At 39.8% G+C, this 19246-nt stretch overlaps 1 protein-coding gene and 1 pseudogene across 5 annotated transcripts in view; both read left to right on the top strand.

Moving 5' to 3' along the window:
* The first annotated feature begins 7636 nt into the window (after positions 1 to 7636).
* LOC108526461 (pentatricopeptide repeat-containing protein 2, mitochondrial pseudogene) lies at positions 7637 to 8354 on the top strand (annotated as a pseudogene).
* Positions 8355 to 11248: 2894 nt separating this feature from the next.
* STAMBPL1 (STAM binding protein like 1) overlaps positions 11249 to 19246 on the top strand; it is a 43965-nt gene continuing 35967 nt past the window's right edge. For 2 of the 5 annotated variants that reach the window (XM_017867485.1, XM_017867441.1), the window contains exon 1: positions 11376 to 11946. The gene's annotated coding sequence lies outside the window, so the exon portion shown is untranslated. Of the gene's footprint in view, positions 11336 to 11375; positions 11947 to 11992; positions 12187 to 13765; positions 13927 to 19246 lie in introns of those variants that run through there. The other 3 variants (XM_017867452.1, XM_017867459.1, XM_017867469.1) reach the window with 3 other exon arrangements.

Here is a 19246-nt window from a genome sequence, read left to right as displayed (position 1 = left end):
TTGTAAATTTGTTTAAGATCTTTGTAGATTGTGGATATTAGCCCTTTGTCAGATGGATAGATTGCAAAATTTTCTCCCTTTCTGTAGGTTGTCTGTTCACTGATGATAGTTTCTTTTGCTGTGCAGAAGCTCTTTAGTTTANACTGGTGTGAGATGGTATCTCACTGTGGTTTTGATTTGAATTTCTCAACCAACCAGTGTTGATGAGGTTTTTTTCACATGTTTTTTGGCCGCATAACTGTCTTCTTTTGAAAGTGTCTGTTCATATCCTTTGCCCACTTTTTGATGGGGTTGTTTTTTTCTTGTAAATTTGTTTAAGATCTTTGTAGATTGTGGATATTAGCCCTTTGTCAGATGGATAGATTGCAAAAATTTTCTCCCTTTCTGTAGGTTGTCTGTTCACTGATGATAGTTTCTTTTGCTGTGCAGAAGCTCTTTAGTTTAATTAGATCCCATTTGTCAATTTGGGCTTTTGTTGACATTTCCTCTGGTGTTTTAGTCATGAAGGCTTTGTCCATGCTTATGTTCTGAATGGTACTGCCTAGGTTTTCTTTTAGGGTTTTTATGGTTTTAGGTCTCACGTTTAAAACTGTAATCCATCTTGAGTTAATTTTTGTATAAGGTGTAAGGAAAGGGTCCAGTCTCAGCTTTCTGCATATGGCTAGCCAGTTTTCCCAACACCACTTATTAAACAGGGAATCATTTCCCCACTGCTTGTTTTTGTCAGGTTTGTCAAAGATCAGATGGTTGTAGACGTGTGGTGTTATTTCTGAGGTCTCTGTTCTGTTCCATTGGTCTATATATGTTTTGGTACCAATACCATGCTGTTTTGGTTACTGTGGTCTTGTAGTTTTTATACGAGCAATTTGGTAAGATAACTTCTGTCTCCCCTCAGACTCTACTGATGGGATTTCAGATATAAGAACTTCATATTGGAATGGATACCAACACATACTTTTGGCTCTGCACTTTTCATTCTTTTCTTCTGCTTTGGGTATATGTGTGGCAAGGATACATGTTTATACATTAAAAAAGAAAAAAGAAACAGGGTCTTTCTCCATGGCCCAGACTGGAGTGCTGTGGTGGGATCATGGCTCACTGTAACCTCAAACTCCCTGGCTTAAATGGTCCTCCTTCCTCAGCCTCTTGAGTAGCTGGGACTAAGGCGCATGCCATTGCACTTAGCTGTCTATACATTTTTGCAATTGTCCACTCTCTTCTTGGACTCGGAGAGTAGCAGGAGGCAATGAGAGGTTTCTTGTTTGCCGACCTAATTTCTGGTCCTTTCTTGTTTAAAACCTGGATAAGGACAGCAAATAATGGAAAATAAGTCTAGGAGGCTACACTGATTTACATAATAAAGAGCCAGACCAGAAAGGGGAGACGAAAACACAGACACACACAACCCTGCACAGGCTGTGTTTGAGAGATATTGGTAAAGTTTGGAGTAGGGGAGGAATACAAGAAAAACCTTGGAGCAGCTGCCATTGATAAGATACTAAAAAATTTTAGCACTACACAAACACGTTCCTCGGCATCTTTATGACACACAGTAAAATTTGCATTGCTCTCTAAAGTTTGGATGCTGAATAAATATTTCTTGAATGCAAAAGTGTGCCAAGAAACAGTTACAAGGTAGCAGAACTGACTCTAGCTTGTTCCTCTTCCTCCCAAAAACCTATCCTCCTTCCTGCACCCATGATCCCATCCTGTCCTGCCTCCTTGAGGTTCGTACTCTCTTCAATAGCTCTATCCATCTGCCATAGACTTCTGTTTCCCGCTTTCTACCATCCCCTTTCCTCTGCTTCTCCACCTAGAGGAAGAAGCTACTCTGCCCTCATGGCCCCCGGATGACTAATCTAGTCCTCACCTTCCTCTGGGATTACTGGCCTACAGTTGTCACCCATATTTCCTTCTCAAAATTCATTTCTCAATTCCCTGTAACTGGCTTATGAGCCCACTCCTTTTCTGAAAATTCATGCTCCATGACCAGTAAATTGCAAATCTAATTACCTTCTTTCAGACTTTGTTCTTCTTGTGATCTCTGCAGCACATGGCCCTGTTCATCGTTCCCTCTCCCTGAGATTCTCCCCTCTGGTGGTTCAGAGCACCAGCTGTCATTATGGCTGCATCACTCCATTATCTCATGAACAAATGAGGAATGGGATAACATGATCTATCTCATAGGATTGTGTGGACTAAGTGAGATGATGCAAACAAATCCCTCCACATCGTGCTGGGCAAAAAGAAGGGTCAGTAAGGGTTAGCAACCGTAATTACTATTACCATCCTCAGTTATTTCTGGCTCACTACTGAGATCATACTTTCCTGGGCCCTCTTCCTCCCATTGCCTGGTACAGATAGGCATTTGTTAAGGTTCAATCCTTGGTGCTCAGGCCTTCCCCAATTACTGTCCTTGAGGCTTTGATCCATTACCTTGGTTTTAACTATCACCGCTGGGCAGATGACCCTAAATTTATACCATGAGATTAATTTCTCAGGACTACTAGGCATTTCCATTTGATTCCTCTGCATTCATCTCAAATACATCACGATCTCACTATAGCCCATACTATTGCTTGATTTCTTTTTTGTTTGCTTGTTTGTTTGTTTTTGAGACAGGGTCTCACTCTGTTACCCAGGCTGCAGTGCAGTGGTGCAATCTCAACTCATTGCAATCTCTGCCTCCCACGCTCAAGTGATCCTCCCGCCTCAGCCTCCTGAGTAACTGGGATTACAGGTGCATGCTGCCACACCCAGCTAATTTTTGTATTTTGTATAGAGACAGGGTTTCACAATGTTTTCCAGGCTGGTCTCAAACTCCTGGACTTGAGCAGTCTGCCTGCCTCAGCCACTCAAAATGTTGGGATTACAGGCATGAGCCACCACACCCGGCTTTTTTTTTTTTTTTCATTTCTAATAAAGATAATACCATTCCTTTTGTAGTCTGGACTCAAAAACCTTGGATTCCTTCACTTCATTCCACTTGGACATAGTACTAGATGCATTATAAATGTGATTTCATTTAATCTTCATGAGAGTTCCATTGTATTTACTCATCAAAAAAATGAAACTTAGAGAAACTAATTAACCTACCCTTAAACTACAATCCTTTCAACCAAAAGTGCCCATTTTTTGTGCTTACTCTGCCACTTGATATCTTACTTTCATAATCACGTATTCCTTTATAATATGTAAATAATGCCCATTTGCTTTCACATGGCATTTCAGTTCCACTTTAATTTTAACACTTATTGTCACACGTTTTACAGATTTGCAGTTACTTCTCATAAATTCCTTTCTGTGTACCACTTCTAGAAACAAAATCCTTTTCATCCTTTGGCCTAATATGAGTCTCCCTATCTCCCAGGAATGTTAAGGGAACCAACTCATATCATGCCTGGGAAAATAATGTGCAATTAGTAAAAGTAGAATCTAAGAAACTTAGGTAATAGCAAGCTAATCAAGTTTCCTGATCAGAATGGAACAGATAACTAGCTGTAGTACAGTCTTCAATGACTTGGATAAGTTATTGGCACTTTCAAGATCTGTTTCCTCTTTTATAAAGTAAGAAAATTGGACTAAATGATATTTCTGGTACCTTCTGATACTAAAAACTAGAAGGCTTTTCTTGCTCAGAGGGCACCCTGTTTTCTACCTCAAAGAACGATAGTAGTTTCTCTTAATAAAATTATTAAGTCAAAGAAAGACAATATCAACAACTTATTAGAAGTTCTCCTTCTCTTTTTGGAGAGGGGCATGCATTTCTTTGTATTCACTCAAGCCTCTGAAAATATAAATAATATATTATGACAGAGTGAATTATGATGACAAAGTTTGGCATTTAATCAGAAAAATGGAATAAATTAATGTATAAAATGACCAATCCATGATTACACTCCTTTGTAATGCTGTAGTTCCTCAGACACTGGTATGAAACTATGTGGCTTCATCCAAAGTCTATTTTGTACTTACTTTCAAATGGCAAATGACATGTAACCTCCCAAAATTCATACATTAAAGTTCTAGTCCCCAGTATGACTATATTTGGAGAAAGGGTTTTTAGGAGGTAAAGTTAAATGAAGTCATACGGGTAGGTACCAATCTGATAGGACTGCTGACCTTACAGAGATCTCGCTCTCAGCCTTATGAGGGCATAGCTAGAAGGCAGCAATCTGCAAGCCAGGAAGAGGACCCTCACCAGGACTGAATCAGCAGGTACCTTGACCTTGGACTTCTCTGTCTCCAGAACTGTGAGAAATAGATTTCTGTTGTTTAAACCAACCAGTCTGTGACATTTTGTTATGGCAGCCTGAATAGACTAAGACATAGTGTTACAGCATTATGAGCCTAAGTGTTAAGCCCAGAAGCACATGCCCAAATATGTACTTAGGGATTTGCAATTTTTAATATTTGTCCTTGAAAAGGTCATGTCTTTGCTGATATAGCCGTAGATAAATTTAAGAGTTGTATTTTAAGATAGTATTATTTACTCCAGTGAAATATCCAGTGGTCACATTTTTCTTTAAACAGAATTTTTTTTCCTGACCAAAGAAAATTTAAATACCAATACAGTACCATCTTGTATATCTACCACTTTTCTGTAAAAGGAAGCTGCTCAAACCTACTATATAGGTGTTACATAACAGCAAAAGTCTATGATGGAAGGGTTTCTATTGCACTGGAGCAGCCCCAGGGGAGATGCAATTTTTACAGAGTATATTTATATATTTTGATTGTGGGGATTAGATGCTGTTCTATGACCTCCCGCCAGGTCTCCTTCCACCTTTCTGCCTTTGTAAACATATATTTTACATTTGTAAAACAGCCTGCAAAAAAAAAAGTATTTAAAAAAAATCTAACACCCCAAACACTATTAGTATTTGCTCCACATTCAACAATGCCTTATGTACCTAAATCGAAGGGGTTAAATAATATCAGCAGAAGAGAGAATTTACATTTTTCATCAAATGTCTGTATATTGAAATGTTTACTAGTACTAAGCCTTATATTAATACCTGCAAAGCACATTATAATTTTCAGAATGCTTTTCACTTCCTTCATAACTACCTTAAGAGCAATCTAGGGCCATTATTCCCCGTTTTCCAATGGGAAAAAATAACCTCAGGTAGATTAGGTCCAGGATAATTTGTAAATGGCAGCAGAGGAAAAGATTCCATGTATTTCCCAAACCTCATTCAGTATCTGGATATGGGGACACAATGGATACAAAATTGTCTTAGTTTAAAGTAACAGGAAGAAAGCACCAAAATAAATCACATGAGTGGAAAAAATCAACTGTGCCTGCCGTTTCCAGTTTTGAAGCAGTTGCTTCCTGCATTTAATGACATGGGCTAAATTACCATAGTTATAATTCCTCAACTAAAAAGAATAGGTTATTTGGAACTTACTACTCTTTAATAGCATAGACGAGTGTTTCTCAAACATTTTGGCCTAAAGGTTTCTTTATGTTTTAAAACTATCTTTAAAATGATTGAGGATTCCAGAGAGCTTTTGTTTTCATGGGTTATATCTACCCATGTTTACTGCATTGAAAATAAAGCAGAAACTTTAAAATATTTTATTAATTTATTAAAAATAGTAAATTAATGACGTGTTAAACTAAATATTCACATTTTATTACAATTTATTTCCCAAAACAAAATTAGTGAGAAAACTGTCATTGCTTTCTATTTTACAAATGTCTTTTGAGTCTGGCTTAAGAGATGACTGGATTCTCCTATCTGCATTTGCATTCTAGCTGTGGTGATATCATACATGTAGCTGAGACATTCCACTGCAAATCCATGAGAATGAGAGTGAAAAAGCCAAATAATATGTTTGTGTTTTTTTTTTAATAGTTTGGATCTTACAGGCTGTCAGGGATCCCTGAGCCATATTTTGAGAACTACTAGTATAAACAATAACAAAGCCAGAATTTTAAGAACATGTGTTTTCAATAATATAACAATTTCTGACATACATACTTTTAAGTGCATAATGATCTCTGAGAAGGATATTTTTTTCCAATATAATCATTTGAGTCCTAGTTCTTTTCTTTCCCTGGATGCTTTGTCTTTAGAGATAATCCAGAGCCAGGAAATTCTAAATTTAAAACAAAGAACAAGGACTCCAGCCTATCTAGTGTCAGGAAGAACAGTCAATGAGAACACCACTTTGTGTGCATACACCAAACAACTCCAGTACAGTATATGAAAATAGTTTTAATCTCCTGATTAAGGTAAATTCAACACTAAATGTTCTCTTTTTGTACCATCAGTTCTAAGAAATAAGATCCTAGTAGGGCGTTGCCAGATGGGGAGATGAGAGATTACTCCAAGCTCGTGGACTTCGGGGTGCCTTAAAGATAGAGTGACAGACCTCCATATTAAGACCAGTCAGAGGCAGGAAAGGTCCTCTTTGTCTGGAATACCAACACTTTGAGGCTATGCCAGCTTCTCAGAACAGATCTAGCTCTGACATTGTGAAACAGAAAAAAATCTGAGAGCTGGCTCCATATTCCCCATTCAGTGAGAAAGGTTTTAATGTCTTGTCACTTGTCATCAGTTGGGAAATACTCAAATACAGCATTAGTTAATGAACCAATTTAGAATGTAATGGCCTATTTCTAGGTATGGCATAAACTAAGCAAACGACAAGGCAGTCACCATCACTCAATTTATCACTCTTCTTCATGAAATAATGTTCCTTTCCTTCCTCCCTCTCTTCTTTATTCTTACCTTTGTCCTTTTCTCAAATACTTAAATTGTACCCATCATGAATGAGGTACTGTGGTAGATTCCACCTCATATTTATCTGGCTGCCAAATCTCGTTTCTCTTTTTTTCCATTTTTTATTTTTGGAGACAGGGTCTCACTCTTTTGCCCAGGCTGGAGCGCAGTGGCACTATCACAGCACACGGCAGCCTCAACCTCTCGGGCTCAGGTGATTCCCCCATGTCTGCCTCCTGAGTAGCTGGAACTACAGGCGTGCACCACCATACCTGGCTAATTTTTTGTATTTTTACTAGAGGCTGGTCTTGAATTCCTGGGCTCACGTGATCCACCCTCCTCAGCCACCCAAAGTGCTAGGATTACAGGCGTGAGTCATCACGCCAGGCCTGTTTATTTTTAATTACTAAATGCTTTTTCTTCCAAAATAAAAGGAAAGTATGTCCTTTATAGAAAAATTAAAGATAGAGTAAAGTAGAAAGAAGTCAATCATAATCACCCATAACCAATCTCTAGGAGGCCATTTAAATAATTTATCCTGGATTTGCTCCTATATTCTTATCCATTTGAGATTTACATACTTGAGATATATATGCACGCAATTTTGTATTCTTGTTTGCTTAACATTGTATCATAAGCACTTTCAACGTCATTAAAAGTCCGTCATAAACATAATTTTAATACCCAAAGTTGGTGATAAATATCTCAGTGCAGGAATCTTATTCTTTATTTCAGATTTCCTTAGGATAAATTGCTTCTTAGAAGTGGAATTACTGCGGGCAATGGGAAGAGTACATTTCAGAACGTTCCTTGACACACTGACACATTCCTTTCCAGCAGTGTAGCAAAATCACACCACCAGATAAGAGGGCTGATTTCATTGGACCCTCACCAGTAATGAAGAAATGTTTATCGATAAGCAACATTTGTTAATATTACTGGAAGGGGAAAAAAAGCCTTATCTTTTAAAAAAGTCTGGAGTTGGTTTAGTCTGAGACAGTATGGCTGCGGCATTTTGGTCTTTCAGATTAAGTTCTTCCGCCAGCACTACAGATTTCAGTGTATCCTGGGATGAGAGACTCCGCCTCCACCTGCTGCCACTGTCCTCTTGGAGCTAAAAGATATCTACTTACAGATAATATTGTGAAATTATAAAAATTTCAGCATAAGAAGATGGTTGTTGCATATAATCTTCCTGGCACCAAATAAATCTGTTTTAGAAACTTGGAAGAGAAACTGACCTAGAACAAGCCCATCTTGAAGGGGAAGTTAAGAACCCTACTTCATTTGTGTGAGTCCTGGGACCACATCGAACTGGCTAAAAATGTCACTTGCAAGTAGCATACAGAAAACAGAAATGTCACTTTGGTGGAATATAAGTTTGGACCACTTTTCATAAGACTGTGTTATGACTCGAATCTTGAGGAATCTGCAATGGAGCTCATGAAAGATGAGCATTTACAAGGGTTCTCAGACTCCACACAATTTACTATTTTGATGGATATATTATTTACCAAAAGCAAATATATAAGTGCTTTGGAAATATTGACAGAGATGAAAAACCCAGATGTGAAGTTCACCAGTATACCTATGTTCTTGCTTTTGCAATTGGCTACAAACTGAATAGCTCTGAATCTTTCAAAGTCTGTACTACATTAAGAAATGAGACCTCAATCAAAAGAGTTCTCTCCAGGAGAGCATCCTGTTTCCTGTGGCATTAGAACCAGGTGGCAAAAGCTATGCCCATTTTTTCTCACATCATGAATCCAGAAAGCATAAAGTTTACTAATTTAGATATGATAATCCATATCCAGTCAAATATGTTAGCAACTGTGATAGAGATAACAAAGGGTGTTGCAGAAGGAAATGTATCAAGATTTGAAGGACGTGAGTTCTCAGAGGAACTGCTGGCCAAAGTGAGGAAAAAAGGGAAAGATGTGCTTGTCTTTGTGGTCAGATATCATGAGATGTATGGAAAACTGCATGTCGTTGTCCAGGTCACCACTTAGACTTTGGATCCTCTGCCCTGCGACATCCCTTTAAAAATGCAAGGGACGGGAAATCCCACATGTTGCCGCAAAACAACAGGATGGTCACCAGTTAGACCTTCCACCCTCTCTGCCAGTCCCTGTTGGCTGAGTAAATCCTAGTTTCAGTCCACCCGTGGGTATGAAGGGCCTGCTTCTAGTGAGTTATTGGCTTCCCTAAGAAACAGGCATCACACTTCAGCAGACACTACAGTGACACTTGATTTCCTCCCTAAGATCACTGAATGGTGGCATGCTGCTCTCTGAGAAGTTATGTCGTGTCACAGTGAAGATCTAGATACCAGCAGAAAGCAGGCTTCCCCTGTGCACACTATTGAGGATCCTTAAAGGAACATGGTCACTGTTTCCAGTCCAGCTTCCAGTACTGGAGTGGAACCCCGTAGGCACCATCAGGAAAGAATTTCACTACAAGTGTGGTCAACTCTGATTTACAAGGGAGTAATTACTTGCAAATTATACCCTTGCTGAATTCAGGAGTTCCGAAACCCTATTCTACCATATCAGAAAATAGCCCAGGATTTCCTCACTGCTCTGCCTTCATGTATTCTGTAACTTGCACCCTCATTTTCTCATCTGCAAAATAAGAGTGCTTATGTGTATTTGCATATAGATTTGAAATCTTCATTCAAGGTTTAGTAGGGTAAAATTTTCTCAAAAATAAGAGAAATGAAGGTTCTGGAGCAAAACAAAATCTGGATTTTAAATTACTACTGAGATTGAATCTTTAAAAATGCAAGTAAAACTATAGGTCACTTAAAAATTCTCTAAGATAAAAGTTGTATAAATACACTGGTGCTTGCTCTTCATTAACTCAATTAATAAAAGGGAAATAGCTTAAATCATACCTAAAGTTGCTATATCAGAGTTCTTGGTCGCAACACTGAAATCATTTCTGGCTGACTGAATCAGAAGATAAATATATTGGAAAGTCATTAAGTAGCACACCAAAGAGACAGGAAGTTTGGCAAATTAGGCTCCTTCCACAGGAAGGGAAGCTTAGCGGCTGAAATTAGAACTGGTGGGTCATCACACCATTCAAACAGCTCACTTAGGACACCACTGGCATTGCCACAGTGTCACCTCTGGCACTACTGTCTCTGAACACAAAACCCACTTCACAGATAATGAAGACATTTCTAAAATGTTTTTTCTTGAAACACATACTCCAGACTCAAATAAAGGTACAGGAGTCTCTGAGGCTGGTGTTGGGTCACAAGATGGTACTCTAGCTGCCAGGAAGCGGGAGACGGTGGATATTGGGCCCTTTTGGCTTTTATATGAATTTGGATGCCAGATAGCAAGACCAGGATCAATGACCGCTCTAAATATGTATGTGGAATTTTTTGTTTCATAATGCTTTTTAGGAATCTGGCTAACCTTCTTAATTATCACTGAATTTTAAATTGTCCAGGAGATCATGAGATTATCCGGTCCAATACTGCAAACTCAAATGCCTACCATATTCTCAAATGTCAGTGAGGTGGGGGTGTATGGGAGTGGTGGGGACTGTGGAAAACTGAAGAGTGTCTTCACAGTCTAAAGGGGACACCCGCTATTCAGCTCCAGCTGATGGCTGCTAGAACTCGCCTTGGACCGAATATCTGATGTTACAATTTTACAGAAAATGTGAAAAGTCTGAATTTCTGTGAAATCTCCTAACTTCAACATTTGGAACCAACTTCAAACTAAGAAAAACAACACTGTTACTTCTTAAAAATCAAGGCTGCAGGCTGCCTCCAACAATCAGACCTCCTCATTTAAAAGAAAAGAATTCAGGAAGATGAGGCTTAAGAAGGTGAAATGCCTGAGACCAAGCAACTCAGTTGGTGGCTGAGTCAGGGCTAGAATTTTGGTTTCCAGAGGAAAGGCTAAGAAAAAAGCCAGTGTTTTCCCACCCCACTTTGCAGCCATTTCTCTCACTTGGAGGTAAGCTCCCAACCAAGCTCAAGAAAAGCGACTCTATTTCATCCAGCAGCAGCAACCTTCATAAAATGTTTGTCAATTAATGACATTATCAATTAATGTCAAGCCAATAGAAACAGCTTTCAGTATTGGATCAGAGTTTAAATTTAAGCTTCTACTACTTTCTAGGTGATTAACCTGGGATAAATTATTTTACTTCTCTGTCTCTCGTTCATGGAAAAAACAAAAACAAAAAATGAGTCCCTTTTATATATAGGTTGTAGCAGATGGAATAAGATTTTGTGTACCGACTGCCTAACACAGTGCCAGAACTGTAGTAAGAACACTGCATGTGATAGTAACATAACATCCAAGAGATATTCTAATAATTCGTATTTTCCAAGTACACACAAATTGGGGGTAGGGGGAAGAACTAAGGTGCTTCATGGTGGGCGTAGCCAGTTGTGGATACATATCAAAAGGAATTCCTGATATGAGGTATGAGTGGGATTTTCAACCAAAACCCTATCCTTCCCCAGACTCCAGTGACAGTTTAACGGTCAGCTGCATCAAGGTTTGTGTACTGTGCAGTCTTCAAAGGCACCACTCCTGTCTATCTCGGTGAAATTGATGGTGGAGCAAAAGGGACTTTAGGTGGTTCCGGGTGGGGAGAAGACATGCAGGGTTTCAGATGCGAAAGTGGCACCCAACCGCTTCACTCTCGCTCTAGGCCATCCGCAGGGGCCCTGCTTCCTTCCACCTGCGAGCTTTTTCTGCAGAATGCGGGAAGCCGCAGCCGCCAGGGAGGAGGGGGCGGAGGCAGAGGCGGAGGCGGCACCCAGGGGCCGGGGCAGGGGAGGCCGGGACCATCGCAGCGACAATTTATTTTCCTGCAGCAGCGGCAGCAGGGACGGCTGCTGAAGGTTCGGGGTCGGCCGGCCTGCGCGTGGGTTTGCGAGGAAGCTGTTCGTCCCCTGCGCTGGGGTGTCAGACAGTGAGGAGGAGAGCGACGCACGGAGCCCGCGCGAGTGGAACCAGCAAAGCTCCATCGGTCGGCACAGGAGAAGGGGGAGGAGGCACGGCCGAGGCAAACCAGCGAACGCCTAGTCGCCGGGTGCCGGTATCACCCCGCTGCAACGCCTTCCAGAAAAAGCCACCGCGGCCCGGGTTGCAGCGGCCGGACGGATGCCAAGGCCACACGACAGGCGCGGGGGCAGCCGTCGCAGTCGCCGTCCCACGCGGGCTGCGGACACCAAGGGTTGCTGGTGAGTAGCGGCGCGCGCGCTTGAGTGAGAGCGCGCACCGGACGGGGAAGTACGCACGGCTGGTGCGTGTGCCTCGTGGCCTGGCGCGCGCCGGCCCTTCCGCTGGCAGCGTCCGGTCCCGGGCTGGCTCTGGGGAAGGAAAAAGGCACTTTGGCGGCTGATCGCTTCCTTCCTGCCAGTCCTGCGATCGGCCGCCTCCAACGGCGCCGCCTGCATGCGCCCCTCCGCGGGGCTCTTGGGGTTAGTTTCACCTTGATAGGGGGGCAGGAAGCCCTGGCTGCTGGTGGCGGGGCGGAACTCTGGCCTGACCTATACGTGGGTGCGCCTGTTTTTCTGGTTCAGCCCTGGGTTGCAGCCCTGGACATGATGTCGACCTTGGGAGAGACCACTGCACTGTCTCTAGCGGCGCGGTGTGGAGGAGGGAAGGGCGAGGGTTAGAAAAACGGACCTTTAATCTGGCGGAACAGGTGCCATGCCTTTCCAGATGATGTTACTTTTGTGCCGTTTATGAGCGACTAAGACATTGCCCTTCACCTGAATAACTTAAAGCCTTCACCTAAAGCCCCCAGTGAGATGCACAAAGAAATGGAATGTCTCCAAAACATATTTTTTTTAGAACTTTCTCTAAAACAGCTCACGCTGCTGATACCCCCCAGAGCCGAAGGTGCCATAATTGCTGAAGTTTAAAAGAAAATTTATACAAGGAATAAGTAATTCAGGAAACAGAACCCAATCTTGAGGTTTGAAAAAAAAAAAAAATCAAGTGCCTGGGAAGTGGGGTGGGGTGGCTTGCTTCCTGGAAATCTGTGTTCGGTAGTAAGTAAAAAAGACAGCTTTCAAAGTAAGCCCCAGTGAGCACACTGCTTTCCAAACATCCTGCTCATTACTGAGAATAACATGAAGTCCTGGATTTTAAGCTATTTCCGAAGACATAATAGATATCACTAGGATGCTGGTTTATGGTCTCATGATTTAAGGCCCTGTCAAGGTCATTAACGTAGATTTGTTCCAGCTGATGAATTATACCTGAATGTTTGATTGTCCGTGTCAATATTTTTGAGGGTGGGTTGACGGTTGTTTTACACGGAAATTAAGCCACTGTGTTTTGTTTTTATCCCGACCTTGTTTCCATTGGAAATTTTGTGTTTTCAGGATGGATGCTACATTGTACCTCAAAAAATATACTCTACCACTGGATTATAGTGGGCATTGTGTAACTACACTATACATATCTTTATTTTTAATACAAGTTAATGTCGCTGAGCAGTAGACTCTTTTTGTTTACCATTTGCACCGTGAGAGCTTCTCCATTCAAAGGCGTAAAATGTTACTGGAATCTACCTGGAAAATGAATTGGCTGATTGTTTTCTGTTCAGAAACGCATGCAGCAAATTGCCAGTGAGAATCTGCTTTTGCATATACTTTGGCTGTAATTTATGTAGCAACTGGTTCTTGGGAATTTCAAGAAGAAACTTGTTTTCTTATCCCCACCTGTAAAGTAAGCACCAAAATTTAAATTATAAGACAGATAACCTAAGTCCTTTACCTCTATCTCAACCTTCAAGGCCTGTTTCTTGGTACTCTTTCCCTGTTTCATAGGAGTCTTAAGGTTTGTGGGAGACTTGAAGGGAGTAATTAGGGACCTGTTTCCTAAGGTTGTCCTCAGTAGAGAGATTTGCTTCTGGAGGAGAGAGTGTCTTTGGGGTTGGTTCCTAAGAAGGACTGATAAATATAGTTATAAAGAATTGTTAATAATAGTTCCCTCTTCTTACTTTCAGCACATAGGACTTAACACCGTTTGATCATTTCCTTCCTTTAGGACCCTTCTCAGCTGTAAGAATGTACTGCTACAATCCAAGAAATGAGATTGCATTTTACAAGAAAAGAAGGCTGATAATTCTTGCCCAAAACATGAGAAGTAGAAGGAATGTGAGAGAAAATAATGTAGATTCCGTCCAGGAAGTGCTAGGTGCTTTCCTGGTGGGTACATTTACCAATTAGAGACATTTTAATTAATCTACTGGGTTTGCGATTCTGTCTACTACTAACATCTTTTTCTTGACCTTATGAAAGATTTATAGATGGCTTCAACTGAAATTACAGGAAATGACTCATGGTTATCCCTGAAGATATTAGAGCCAGCTTTCCATTCCTTAGGGCTGATGCATAGCAGCTCTTTGATAAATATTTAAATAAATGAAAAATGTTAGGCTGTCTTCCTAACCAAACTACATCACCTCTTTTGCTATTGATTTTTTAAATCATAACTTTATATGGGTCACCAAACATTTCATCAAATTGAATCCCAGTTCATATAATCAACTAAGAAGGCCAACATCCTCGATTGAAGAAACAATAATAAAATCAAAACAAAACAAAAACAAACAAAACTCTCGAAAGCAAAACAAAAACAAACAAAAAATACTGTTGGTACCTGTTGACTTGCTTATTCCAGCTATCTGAACATGTGAACTGTCCAGTTGAACGTGTGAATGTACATTCAGAAATCCTGAGTTGACATCAGAATGTTCAACTCAGGAATAATCTGGATGTAGCTACATCTGGATGTGGCTTTTGTCAGAAATTATTTGCATTTCTAAGCAAATCAGATTAACTTCTAGTACAGTCTTGCATCTCTGCATGTCAAGTGGACAGGCCAGTTTAACATTTGGCATATTGCTGAGTCTTCAAAACACATGTTTGATTCTCTAACTTTTAAATTAAATCCATGTTATTTTTTCCATTGATGTGATTGGCTTAGAGACATTAAATTAGACTGGTGGTTACTTAGTAACTTGTGTTTATTAAAAGAAGCCCATTGATATAAACACCAGTAATTCTTATGTCTTGATTTGCTCTAGTTAACCTTTCAAGGTACTCTTTTGGAAATGGGTCCATTGTCTTGAATATTAAGGATGTTATGACTCCTTTTTTTTGTTTGTTTTAATTCTGACTTTCCATCTCCCATCATTAGAAAGTCTCCCGGTTATTCAGGTTCCAGTTTCAGGATGACGGATTAGAAAGCTATCTGAAATTTGCCTGGATATTAACTTTCTAGTGGGTAATAATAATCAAATTTTATTCTTGAAATTCTTCCTTTTATGTCCTTCTCTGATCAAGCTTGTTTCATCCTGAACAAAAGTAAAATAAGATTCTCAATTTATTTTTAAAAATTGGGCTATGTCCAAAGATAAATACATAAAACTAAAATATTATGTAAAATGAAAAACTGCTTATCACTGTTCTGAAGTAGCACAAACACTGCTATTGTCTGCATAATGAAACGTGGCCATTCCTATCAAGTATTTATTTGATAAGTAGGCTCTTGAGCACTTGAACAGGAGTTAAAAGCAGGTTTCCTCCATGTCGTATTAAGGCCCTTGAAAGCTGGGGGAGGAATTTTGATATGAGGTGGTAGCCGATTGTAGGTTCCTTGAAAGGGAGTAGTTGCCAAAAGCATCTGGTCAGAAGAACACTTTGGCAGTTTGGTGGAGAGTGGATTAGTGTTAGCGAGTGGAGGCGACAATCCAGTGTCTGATGGTGACAGCCTGATCTCAGATCCCATTGCGATGGAGAAAAGAAAACCTCAGGCAGATATCAGGATTCTTTGTTTTATGTGAAAGAGATTGAAAACCTGTGGCACAAGTGTGATCACTAATACCTTCCATACCCACAGGGACATCACCAGTGGATTACAGCATTCTTTCCTGTGGAGCCCTGGTGTAACCTCAGAATCTTGCAAACATTTGACAAATATTTATTAATAGCTCTTCATTATTGAAGATGTGTTATATGCCAGGCACTGTACTGCTTTAACACAAGTTTATCTCAATGGTGATGGAGTGGTTGGAAACAGGATTTTTTCCCCCCGCTTTCTAGTTGTGTGTCCTTGGACAAGTTACTGACTTCTGTGAGTCTCAGTTTCCTTGCTTTTCAATTGAAACATTAGTTTCTATCTCAGAAGGTTTTAGGGAGGGTTAAATAAATAGCTGTAAATACAAAGTGTTTAGAACAATGTCTGGCACAAAATTAAGTGCTATATGTGTTCGTTGTTATTCTTGTTACTATTCTTTAAACAACCTTATGCCTAAGTACCATTTTGCAGATTTAAAAAATGGATGTACAGAGGAGCTATGTGAATTGCTTACCATCATAGGCTGGTAAATGATAGAACTGGCCATCAAACCCAGGCAATATGACTCCAACACCTCTTGTCCTGACTTGTATGGATCCCTGTCTCCTATACTGCATACCGGGTGCTGGGGATACTGATTGGAGCAAGAAAAGTAGGGGCTTGTCCTCATGGAGCTTCAGTGTTCCATTCCTCTGCAATGTAGATCTGTCATCTCCAATGTAGAATTAGTAGCCGGATTATAACTGTTTTTCCTTGATGTTTTGGTATTTTGTAGGTAATGTTTTTATTAAGTTCTTTATTAAGAAGTGCTCTAATTTGTGTTTTCATATATGCTTTAAAAATGGATTATTTTCTGGATCTTTACCCTAACACAGTTGGCATATACAATACTCATGTCTCTCCTTATACTCAAGGCTTCTTATGCCTGCCTCATATAATGTATCAGATTCTGGGGCAAGTTTTAGTACTCTGAAAAACTTATATGCCATCCACTTACTTCCACACTCCCAGAGTCTCAGATATCTCGCATTGTAAGCTGTGGTGGAGTGAGAATGACATTTCTAACCATCCTTTAATTCAACGTATTCAGTATATTTTATAGAGTAATGGCAAAGCAAGTTTTAGTTGTTCTTTGACTTGTTGAAGTAATCATGTCTAATTATAAGAAGCCAGATTTTATTTATAGGTGGGAAGACTCCTGTGGCAGTGAAGACTAAGCAATTCTTAACTCCTTCAGAGCTTTAGGATGGAATCTGCCATCACTGATTCCTGTATTTTGACTTTATTGCATTAATTCTTATAAATGTTTGTTCTTATAACTCTCGGAAATCTATAGCTAGTATTGTTTTCTTCTAAGTAGATGAAACTTTTTCTTGGTCTTGTGTAAAGCTGAATTTGCCTCCAGCAAAGAATCATTGAGTATATGGAGAGATATATGTGTTGTGTATGCCAACAGTGTTAGGCAAAACAAAAACAAAATAATCAATTTTTTAAAGCATATGTGAAAACGCAAATTGGAACACTTTTTAATAAAGAACTTAATAAAAGCATTGCTTACAAAATACCAAAACGTCAAGGAAAACTAGCAATCATCTGGGTACTGATTTTACATTGAAGATGATAGATTTACTTTGGGGATGGTTGGAACCCTGAAGTGCCATGAGGGCAAGCCCCCACTTTTCTTGCTCCAGTCGCTATCCTCAGTACCCAGCATGCAAGTATAAAACACTAATAATTTTGCTGATGGAAATTTTGAAATCTCACTGTTAAAAATATACTGTACATCCTTTAATTTACCTTTTGTGTAAATTACACATTATATTATTTGGCAAAAGTTCAATTCTTTTAAAGAAACATTTTAAATTTCATGAGTCTAAATCTGATTAAAGATGAAAGAATTTGAGATTTGGTGAATTTGGCTCTTTGTTTTTTAAACTGTTGTGATACTTAGGTTTCAGTGGCATCACAGTAACTAAACCAGATTCAGCAAAAGCTCATGCAAGAGATAACTGTTAAGAGGTCCATCAGGAATTATTCATTTTAATTGTGTGATCTGATGCTTCTCTGGGTTAATTTAGAAACAGGAAGCCAGTGATGACTCATTTTTAACCCTTTCTAGCTCCCTGTGAACCCTGCCTGCCTGTTTTGCATTTGCCTGTGTTCAGAGACAGGCTCAGGTGCGGGTTCACTTTGAGAGTGTTACATTTCAAACTTGCCTGGCTAGTGCACTCATCAGCTATGCACTTTTAATTAAAAGTGTAGGAAAAACTATAGCCAGGAATGATGATTATGGCTAAATTTGGCTCATCTAAGGACCCTGTGAGTCTATTTATCCTGTCACTACAGCTATCATTTAACACTAGAAATACAGAGAAGTCGTTCTGCCTTTGGGCCCATGATTCGGTCTTCTGGTGGGTTGACTCTGGCTTTTTTCCCAATCTGTTCTGTCCTTGAAAGGTTGGTTTATAAATTGTTCCACAAGATAAGTTTTCTTTAACTATAGGAACAAATGGACGTGGTGGATGGAACGAGATTGGGAAAGAGAGGCCTGAAATATGCCCTTCCTAGGCTAATGTTCCTGTTAACCTGGGCAAAGAAACTGCTTACTTAATCTATAAAGTATTTAAGCTAAATAAATAAATTAATAAATAAGATGAAAATCACTCAAAATCATTGGTGGGTTTAGAACTTTTTTTTCAATTCATGAAAAATTCAATAAATTAAAATATGAATCTTGAAAGCAATATATCGTATTCTTATGGCACACTTAGTTATTTTTCTTTTGTCAAATACAATATTATTGAATAACTTAGGTAACTAGGGCTGTGATTCTCAAACTAGGCTCAAAATAAGAAACTGTCCTCCATTCCACCCCTAGAGATGATTATTCAAAAGATTTGGGTAGAGCCTGGCAGCCTTCCTTTTTATCTTTTTAAAACAAGGGTCTTACTCTGTCACCCAGGCAGGAATGCAATGGTGTGATCATAGCTCACTGCAGCCTTGACCTCATGGGTTCAAGTGATCCTCCCACCTCAGCCTTCTAAGTAGCTGGGACTACAGGTGTGTGCTGCCACACCTAGCTATTTTTTTAAAATATTTGTTTTGTAGAGATGAGGTTTCACTGTGTTGCCGAGGCTGATCTTGAATTTCTGGGCTCAAGTGATCTTTCCACCTCAACCATTCAGAGTACTGGGATCACAGACATGAACCACCATGCCCAGTAGCCTTCCTTTTGGCAGTCTTCTCAGGAGATTCTGATGCAGGTGCTCAGTAAACCACCCTTTTGAGAAGAATCTACTTAAGAGCTAAATCTAATCTTACATTCAAATTCTTTCTTCTACTTTTATGTTTTGAGCATTTGTTCCTCCTGATTTCGATAGACATCTTCATGTAATAACATATATGTCAGTGCTGCCTTGGAGTTCTTATGAAGGTACGATATATTGCCTTTCCTAGTCTTAATATGATCTATCTTTTGATGGGTGGAATGAGGAAACCACAGGGTTGGTGGGAATTTTTAGAGATAATGTACATTCTTCTGAGTGGCAGATATTTGGATAGGGCAGAGATGGTTTTGATCAAAGGAATGTAGAGAAGACATATTAGTGAGTAGTGGAAGACACAGAGAAGGGGAAAGGCTCAGATAACAGAGGCCACTGAAGGGCT

Source organism: Rhinopithecus bieti, unplaced genomic scaffold (genome assembly GCF_001698545.2).
Source record: "Rhinopithecus bieti isolate Rb0 unplaced genomic scaffold, ASM169854v2 scaffold_53, whole genome shotgun sequence".
In the NCBI taxonomy this organism is placed as follows: Eukaryota; Metazoa; Chordata; class Mammalia; order Primates; family Cercopithecidae; genus Rhinopithecus; species Rhinopithecus bieti.
This window is presented reverse-complemented; position numbering and strand designations above follow the sequence as displayed.